Source organism: Macadamia integrifolia, chromosome 10 (assembly GCF_013358625.1).
Source record: "Macadamia integrifolia cultivar HAES 741 chromosome 10, SCU_Mint_v3, whole genome shotgun sequence".
Lineage (NCBI taxonomy): Eukaryota > Viridiplantae > Streptophyta > Magnoliopsida > Proteales > Proteaceae > Macadamia > Macadamia integrifolia.
This window is the reverse complement of record NC_056566.1, coordinates 384,075-394,282: the sequence shown is the minus strand read 5'-3', so window position 1 is coordinate 394,282 and position 10,208 is coordinate 384,075. Positions and strand designations below refer to the sequence as shown.

General features: G+C 39.6%; 1 non-coding gene across 1 annotated transcript; it reads right to left on the bottom strand.

Moving 5' to 3' along the window:
- Positions 1-1,115: 1,115 nt before the first annotated feature.
- LOC122092504 lies at positions 1,116-1,222 on the bottom strand. The gene has a single exon (XR_006144166.1). It is a non-coding gene; the product is annotated as a small nucleolar RNA R71 (small nucleolar RNA).
- Positions 1,223-10,208: the final 8,986 nt, after the last annotated feature.

Below are 10,208 nucleotides of genomic sequence, written 5' to 3'. Positions count from 1 at the left end.
TTTTTTAATTGCGTGGGTTGTTTATTTTCAGTTATTTATTTATTTAATTTTAATTGTGTGGCTTGCGTCTTTAAATTCTTAGATGACGAATGGTTAGGACGTTATTTTAGATACATATGTTAAGGACGGTAATTAGAATTAGATCACAACCATTAATCGGTTCACTTTCGCATTATTAAAAGAAATAAAAAAATAAAGTGGCTGCTCTCCCTGTGTTCGACCCGTAGCTACACTGATCCGTACGCTTGAGGTCACATTTTAAATCCCAACAAGTTTTTGGCGCCATTGCCGGGGAGACAGTTCCATGTTATTTTTCACTTTCTTTTGGTAAATCAGAGTGCTTTGTTTGCTTTGTTTTGTTTTTCCTTTTCTTTTGTTGAATTCTTGAGAAGAATAACTTACAATAATAGTTGTATTGGTGGAGGTCACCATGCCTCACAGTATGATAAAAACAGGTTTTGCCCTGTAGCAGTACCTCAGGAATTGACTTGAGCAACCCTGGATCTCTGCCGACAAGCTCTCAAAAATCCAAAAAAAATAAAAAATAAATAAATAAAATCATAAAAAAAGATTTTGCTATCCATTCTTTTGTGCTTGTCTTACTCTAGTTGTGGGTAGTTTTCTGTTGCATGAGTGTTAGGTGGGTACATAATACTAAGAATCGGTTAGAAAGAAGAGATCCAACAAGTAGTGACCCGATACGTTTGCTCTCTTTAAAACCCTTCAATATGGGAGACCAACAGCAAAACCCTTCACCTAAATCTCGGAAAGATAGGTTCTGCCCTGCTAGAACAGCCCAACCTTCTTGCATAGTTCTACCACAAGCCCAGGGTAATAATTTTGAACTCAAATCTCAATACATTACTATGTTGCCTCACTTCCATGGGTTGACCTCTGAGGATGCATACCTATTTCTAAGGGAATTTGAAGAGGTATGTGTTCTAATTAAGATCCAACAACTTTCTAATGATGCTGTTAAGCTTAGGTTTATTACTTTTGCATTGAAAGACCAAGCTAAGAAGTGGTTGTATGGGTTATCCACAAATTCCATAACATCATGGGAACAGTTCACAGTTGTCTTTCTTAAGAAGTTTTTCCCAACTCACAAGACCAATAAGCTTAGAAGTCATATCCTTCAGATTAAGCAAAAGTCTAGTGAGTCATTTTCCAAACTTATAGAGAGATTCAAGGATCTACTCCAAGAATGCCCTCACCATGGCCTAGACTTATGGCATTTATGTCAAATAATTTATGAGGGTATTGATTACCCAACTAAACAAATGATAGAGTCTATGTGCCCTGAGGGATTCACATCCTTTACAGATGAAGGAAAGGCATGGGAATTCTTACTTGACTTAGCTGACAAAACCCGTGAGTGGGAATCAACCCAAGAGAGTGAAAGAACCATAGGAGGAAAAGGATATTTTGTGGATGGGATAGTAGCTAAGGAAGCTCATTTGGATAGCCTAATCAAGAGAATTGAGGTTATTGTTCCTAGAGAGCCATCATCAGTCAATTTGGTTAAGATTTGTGCTTGGTGCTAGTCCCCTGGACATCTCCTAGAAGAATGCCCCACCCACCTCTGGGGGCACTTCTAATGATAGTGTTAATGCCTTATACCAGAATAATCCATATAGTAATACCTACAATCCAGGATGGAGAAATCACCTAAATTTCTCTTGGAATCAGGGCAACCAAGCAGGGCCTTCTAATTTCCATAATCAAGGTCAACCTAGACTCCAAAGGCCTCCCTTTGCACAACAATATTTTTCTCAAAATACTTTTCCTAGGTCAAATGTAGGACCTCAGGCAAGTTTTCCTAGGGCCCTTCTGCTATCATCTTATCAGCAACCCCCTGGGTTTACCAATACTGGAGAGGCAAGCAGAATAAGTGACTTAGAAAAAAATATGGCCCTCATCATGACAAGTCATCAAAATCTTACAAGAGAACTCACTCAAGTTGTCTCAATTATGCGTGAGAGTGTATGGATGAGTTGGATGATGATAGTGAAAATTTCTTTTCTGAAGTCTTGAGTCTTCACACACCTGTGGAGCCCTTAGGACCCCTTTCCAATTCCATTCCCAAACCTTCCATAGTTGAGCCCCCTAAGCTAGATCTTAAGGAGTTGCCATCTAATTTGAGGTATGCTTTCCTAGGGCCTGACCAGACTCTTCTTGTAATAATTTCTTCAAATTTGACTTCTAGCCAGGAAGAAGAGTTACTTAAAGTGTTAAAAGATAATAAGGAAGCCCTAGGTTGGACCATGGCTTATATCAAGGGTATAAGCCCTTCCATTGTGCAACATCATATACATCTTATGGAGGATTCCAAACCATCCACGGAATCCCAACGAAGAGCTAACCCAGTGATGATGGAAGCCATTAAGAAAGAGATCCTAAAGTGCTTGGATCATGGAATAATTTATCCTATTTCTGATAGCCAATGGGTAAACCCAGTTCAAGTAGTGCCTAAGAAGTCTGGTGTGACTGTTGTTCCCAATGCCAATAATGAACTAATTCCAACCCATGTCCAATCTGGGTGGAGAGTGTGCATAGACTACAGGAAACTTAATGTGGCAACCTGAAAAGATCACTTCCCATTGCCATTCACTGACCAGATGTTAGAGAGGTTAGCTGGACATGAATACTATTGTTTTCTTGATGGATATTCCGGCTATAACCAGATCCCATATGGAACATTTGCTTACAGGCGTATGCCTTTTGGGCTTTGTAATGCCCCTGCTATGTTCCAACGATGCATGATGAGTATATTTTCTGACATGGTCGAAAAATTCTTAAAAGTATTTATGGATGACTTTTCAATTAATGGGAATTCCTATTCTGAATGTCTTCATCATCTTTTCCTAGTTTTGAAAATGTGCATATCTAAGAATTTGGTTTTGAATTGGGAGAAATGTCATTTTATGGTTAAATTTGGTATTGTTTTAGGCCATGTAATATCCAAGGAGGGGATTAAGGTAGATAGAGCCAAAGTGGATTTAATTGATAATTTACCACCTCCTCAATCTATTAAGGATGTCTGGTCTTTTCTAGGGCATGCAGGCTTCTATAGAAGGTTTATTAAGAACTTTATTTAGTTAGCCCGACCTCTCACTTCATTACTTGCCAAAGATCAAACTTTTGAGTTTTCTAAAGAGTGCCTAGAATCCTTCAAACAACTTAAGAAGGAATTGACCAATGCACCCATTGTTCAACCACCTGTTTGGACTGAACCTTTTGAACTGATGTGTGATGCTTCAGATTTTGCCATAGGAGCGGTTTTGGGTCAAAAGATTAATAAGTTGTCCACTGTCATTTATTATGCTAGTAGGACCTTATATGATGTACAACTCAATTATACAACCACTGAAAAAGAATTTTTAATGGTTGTGTTTGCATTAGAAAAGTTTCGGTCTTACTTAGTTGGTTCATATGTGGTGGTGTATACTGATCATTCTGCTCTCAGATACTTAGTTCAGAAGAAGGATGCCAAAGCCCGTCTCATTAGGTGGGTTTTACTTTTGCAAGAGTTTGATTTAGAACTTAGGGATAAAAAAGGAGTTGAAAACCTAGTTACAGACCATTTATCCCGGCTTCCTAATTCCTTGACTGTCAATTCTCCAGTCAACGAGAACTTTCCAGATGAACAGTTATTTACAGTGTCTAGTGAACCATGGTTTGCTAACATTGCCAACTTCTTAGTTTCAGGTGTGACTCCAGATCACTGGTCCACCCAAGATAAGTATAGATTTCATTCCCAAGTTAAGCACTTTTTCTGGGATGATCCTTATTTGTTTAAGATATGTCTGGATCAGATTATTCGACGATGTGTTCCTGATCATGAGCAACATTCTATTATCTCTTTTTGTCAAGATCATGCATGTGGTGGACACTTTGGACCTAAGAAAACTGCTGTAAAGATTCTCCAATGCGGATTTTATTGGCCCACTCTTTTTAGAGATGCTTTTGATTTTTGCAAGGCTTGTCCTGCCTACCAGTCTTTTGGCCGTATCAATAAAAGGAACATGATGCCCCTCAACCCTATTTTGGTAGTTGAGATCTTTGATGTTTGGGGCATCGATTTTATGGGACCATTCCCTAATTCCTTTGGGAATCTGTACATACTTTTGGTTGTTGATTATGTTTCTAAATGGATAGAGGCCATACCTTGTAAATCTAATGACCACAAAGTGGTGGTCCAATTTCTCAAGGAGAACATTTTTTCCCGCTTTGGTGCACCACGTGCAATAATTAGTGATAAGGGTACTCATTTTTGTAATCGGCCTTTTGAGGCCCTAATGAAAAAGTATGGGATCACCCATAAGTTATCTACCCCTTATCACCCCCAAACTAGTGGCCAAGTGGAGGTGTCTAATAGGCAGATCAAACAAATCTTGGAGAAAACTGTTAATCCCAATCGTAAGGATTGGTCCCTTAGGCTCATTGATGCCTTGTGGGCCCATCGGACTGCATGTAAGACCGATCTTGATCAGTCTCCCTACCATTTGGTGTATGGGAAAGCTTATCACTTACCAGTTGAGTTGGAGCATAAGGCCTTTGGGCCATCAAGAAGCTCAACTTTGATTTGTCTGATGCAGGAATTCATCGTAGGCTCCAACTATCTGAGTTGGAGGAACTTAGGAATGAAGCCTATGAAAGTTCTAGGATTTACAAGGAAATGACCAAAGCTTTGCATGATAAATAGATTCTGTGTAAATATTTTACAATCGGTGATAAGGTTTTATTGTACAACTCTCGATTGCATCTTTTTCCTGGTAAGCTTAGATCCCGATGGGATGGCCCATTTATTGTCCATAATGTATATCCCCATGGGGCTGTGGAGATTTTGAATCCAGGAACAGGGGTAATTTCGAAGATTAATGGTCAGTGTTTGAAGCCATTCCTCGAGTTTCCTAATACTAGTAGTGAAGAGGTCATGGATCTCCATGAACCTCTTTACACTGATGACTAACTTTTAATCAGGTATGACCCCCTTGCATTGTCTTCGTTTTTAATTCTTTCCATGCATTGAGGACATTGCATGACTTAAGTGTGGGGAAGGGAAACCAGTTTCTGCTTTTTTCACTTTATTTTATTTCTTTTTCTTTTTGTTTTTTTTTTGAGCTTGCTAAAGGATGAAGTCCTACTTTGGCTTTTGGCTAATGATCATACCATTCGGTTGCTTGATGTATGAAAATAAAAGTTTTGACTAAGGTACCCATTTTGAACGTATAAAAACCCTGTTGAGAAGAAAGAAACAAGCCTGTGTCTTGAGATGGGACTTTCTTTTGAAAAATAAGAGACCCCTGTTTTATGGTGTTGGATCATATGTAAGTCTGTGGGTTCCTTGTACTTTTGATTTGGAGTTGAGACCTTCTTTTTAATTTGGCATGGGTTGACAAATGCACAATTTTAAATGAAATGTGAAATGTGGTATAAAGAAGAATAAGAGTTGATTCCCTTGGAACTAGACAGGGCATTGCGCCTCAGGAAGCGTGGTGTCTTGATCGAAATTCCTTGGGAGGAAACTTCTGAAGGAACTCTAGCATCACTGTCTTTGTGGGCATATGCAAAAAGCGAAGCTACATAGTAACTTGGGTGTCTGGTGTTTGCTCCACCATGTCATTCAGGCCAAAAGTAGTGGAGTAGAATAGAGTTTAAGCGAAAAAAAAGGGAAAAAAATGTGCAAATGTCATTAATGCTTAGGAATATGTTTTGGTCAAAAACACTCCAACGCCTTAGTCATTGGTTCCCTATTTCTTCACAAGTGGTTTTGCCTTAAATTAAGGATGTTTTGGAAGAGACAAGGTGAGTTCCAAATTAAGAAATATGCTAGTGCTTGGAATTGATCAAGGGTAATAAAAGTTCAAGTGTGGGGGTCCCTTGTAAGAAAAATTATCTTTGCTCTAGATCGATATGAGCCTTACCTTTAGCCAAGGTTGGGATTTATTTATTTTGAATTTTGGGTGCATATTCACTGCAAACACCCACGAGACACAACTCGTCCACTAGGGTAACTTAGGGGTTTAAAGGCTTGTTGCACATGCTAAGTGCAACTATGATTCCTACGAAAGTGAGTTAGGATTTTTCTTTCATTTCTTTATTTATTTATCTTGCTCGAGGACGAGCAAAAGTCAAGTATGGGGGAATTTGATAAGCACAATAATGTGTGAAATCTTAGTGATATAAGTGTATATTTTACCCCACTTTGGGTAGTACTACTTTTATTTTTCTTGCTTTTTTTTAGTTTCCAAGTTTACAAGGGAAAGTGTTTAAAGTGAATCAAGAACCAGTCCAAAGGTGGGACCCACTCATTGGTACCACATCCTCTCTCCTACAAAATTCTGAAGATTATTCTCTCTCCTTGCCACCTCACAAGATCTTGAAGATGCTATGCAGAGATTCCTTTCTGATTTAATCAAGATTGCAAGATATTGGTTAATATTGCAAGGAAGGAATAGAATTTGTTAATTTTGGAAACGGATTTTCTCTTTTCTCACACAATATCTCAGAGAATGAGAATTTTTACCAAGATTTTATTTTATTTTATTTTATTTCTTTTCTTAAAGAAGACTTGTAAAAGGAAGGAAGCAAGATAAAAGCCCTATAAAAGCCCCTTCCTCCCCCCTTCTAATTATTATTCCCCTTAGTTTACTTTCTAGTTTCTGCTTGGTTTTCTTCTTTCTCTCCCTCTCTCACTCTCTTTAGTTTTAGTTCTTCTTTATTTTTGCTTTAATCACTTTTGTAATAGTTTTTTTATGTCAATTAATGCAATCACTCTTTTATTCTCATTCAGCCTTTTATGTTTATGATTTATGCAGTTGAGTTGTAATTTTTAAAGTTATAGTTCTAGGCTTAGATCTAGGTGAAAAGATCACAAGCCGTGGAGCATTTTTTTTTTTCAAGTTCAAGCATTGATTCAAGTAAGTAGGTCCTTCAGTAGTCTTCTCTCCCCCCTTTCATTCCCTCTTCTGACTACCCTTTCTTTCTTAATTTAGGATTTTAATTTCAATCGTTACATTATTGCTTTCCCTTTTCCCCAAGGTTTATGGCTAGTGTATGTGTTGGTTTTGCCCCTCCTAGCCATAGAAGCATCAATTTATTGTTTTTATTTTAATTGTCTCCATTTCCCTAAAGCCAAGTAGAGTAACCCTTGTAAGAGTGACTCTCTCGTCAAGTAGGGAAGCTCATATTATGATGCATCCCTCGGACTAAGTAGAGAAACCTGCTTGTGAGTCTCTCTCTAGTTTTTTCCCCTTTCTTTTACTTTATTTTTATTTCAGCATTTTTTTCCTTTATTTATCTTTTTTTTTTTTTAAATTGCATGGGTTGTTTATTTTCAGTTATTTATTTATTTAATTTTAATTGTGTGTCTTGCGCCTTTAAATTCTTAGATGACGAATGGTTAGGACGTTATTTTAGATACATATGTTAAGGATGGTAATTAAAATTCGATCACAACCATTAATCGGTTCACTTTCGCATTATTAAAAGAAATAAAAAAAATAAAGTGGCTGCTCTCCCTGTGTTCGGCCCGCAGCTACACTGATCCGTACGCTTGCGGTTACATTTTAAATCCCAACACACACACAACCAACACTTTCCTTATCCTGTAAGATAAAGAGAAAGGAGGGAGGGCTCGAACGGAAATCTTCCCCCAACGGGGAGAGAGTGATCGATTCGCAGGCCGCTACCCTCACATTTACTAATGTATGTGTGCATTGAGGGTGAAGAGTATCATTTGAATCATCAATTTGCAAGCAGAAGAGAAATGAGAAGAAAACCCTAAAACAGAGAAATTTGGGAAAAATTTGGGATTCTCTCTCTATAAATTGGTCAAGTAAGGCCAATAAGCAATGAAAATCATGAATAAATCATCACATTGTCAAGAAATAAACATTCCATGGAAGAAACGAGGCATATGAAGAGATTCTAAAGTTTCTATAATGAAAGAACACCGATAACATGATTTTCAAAGACAAAATGGAGGAAGAGAATTTACTTGAGGATTTGAAGAGATGAAGAAGAGTTGAACACCAAATGGTTAAGTAGAATCACGAGTTGAAGCATGGGATAGGTCCCTCAAATCACCCTTGCTCTGAGTTAGGGAGAAGAAATGGGACCGACGGGCCCCAGTCTAACCTTGCCCGTCCATCGATTTGGGTATCAAGGCCCATAAAGGCCTGAGTCTAGAATTTCTCGTATTTCGTGCCTAGTGGGCCCCAATTAGGTGCCAATAGGAGTGTTGTGCCATGTAATTAGGCCCCTTTGTGAGACCGAATTGTGTATTGGTAATTAAATGTGGGTGTGTTTGGTCATGAGGTGTGGAGCATCATTGTAACATGTAATATAAAATGCAATTGGTTATGAGTGTATATATGAATATTGTGGTACTTAATCAATGCTTAAATTTTGGTATAATCCAGGTACAGAACACCATGGTATGCACTAGATCTGGTGGCAATGCTCGAGGTACCACTTGGGGTTCCTGACCTGTTGGTTGACCACGCAATCCCTATGGACCTCGATCCGTGGGGTAATCCTCACATCCACCGCCACAAGTGGACCTTGGACTGGAAGAAGTTCAGGGTAACCCGCCTGTAAATGAGCTTCCGGGTCCCCCACATGTCATCACACCAGGTGATGCTGCGATACTTATACAGCAATCACAAGAGGCATTTTAGCAGTAGTAACTTCAACAGCAACAAACTTTTATGGCTGTTATGCAACAATACTTGAACCTGTAGACACCCAATTTTGTCATCCTCCTCTGGCTATGATGAAATATGGACCTTAGATGCGACTTCTGACTTCCGACTGACAGAGATGCTGATGGAAACATTCCCGTACCCAAAACCCTGGAAATCCCCATGCGGGAGAGAGGAAGGTCTAATTTTGACTTTTCATATATGAAGGAATATGGTCAAGATGACCATGTAGATAAATAGTGCTCGGAAACACGATTCCGACGATATATGATACGTCAAAATCGTGCCTACGGATCTCCAGCAATCATCCCCAAAAAATCATGCATTCCCGTACATATGTTGCGCACATGGACAGTCCCACTGGAAAACTAGAAAAATCCCTCACCTAATCCAAACACCCTAAAATTCATCCCTTACCTACCCAGATAACCCCAAAACACTCCAGGGTCTGAAACCCTAGAAATCCCCATGCGGGAGGGAAGGGGTCCACTTTTGGCTTTTTATATACAAAGGAATCCAATCAAGATGACCATACAGATGGATAGTGCTAGGAAATACGATTTCGATGATATATGGCATGCCAAAATCGGACTGACGGATCTCCCGCAACCTTTCCTAGAAAATCACATTTTTTCCACTCGCATGTCGCGCACATCGGCCACCCAGCCACCTAGCCAACCCAACTAAGCCAAGCCAGTCAGCCTAGCCAAGCCCAACAAGCCCAGCTTGGCCGCACACTGTGCGCGGGCCCACAACACATTGTGCCCGGCCCCGCCGCACACTGTGCAGGCCCCTGTCGCACGCCGTGCACACTGTGCACATGGCCTGCACACCGTGCACATTGCCCGCACACCGGCGTGTGGACACACCCGCTGTGCACATTGCCCGTACACCCATGCATTCGCGCACCCATGACATCACCCGCACCCTGGCAAAACTTTCTCTCTCCTCCCACTTTTTCAAAAATTACCTTTTCTGGTAAAACATTCTCTTTTCTCCCATTTTTCTGAAAACTACCTTTTCTGGCAAAACCTTCTCTCTCCTCCCATTTTTTTAAAAAATGCCTTTTCTGGAAAAACCTTCTCTCTACTCCCGCTTTTCTAAAAATTGCCTTTTCTAGCAAAACCTTCTCTCCCCTCCCGCTTTTTCGAAAACTACCTTTTTCGACAAAACCTTCTCTCTCCTCCTGCTTTTTCAAAAATTGCATTTTTTGACAAAACTTTCTCTGTCCTCTCGCTTTTTTGAAAACTACCTTTTTCGATAAAACCTTCTCTCTCCTCCCATTTTTTCTGAAAATCCCCTTTTACCCACGGAACAAAAGCCCTCCCCACCCATTTTTTCCTTTAATCCCCCTTTACCCATTGGACAAAAATCTTATCTCTTCACTTTAGGCATGAGCCCCCCTTTCGTCCACTAGATAAATGGATTCCCCCTCTCCTATTTGGTTGAAAAAAACTATAAATACCCCCTCCCTTAGAAAGAAGACACCAACAGACACAT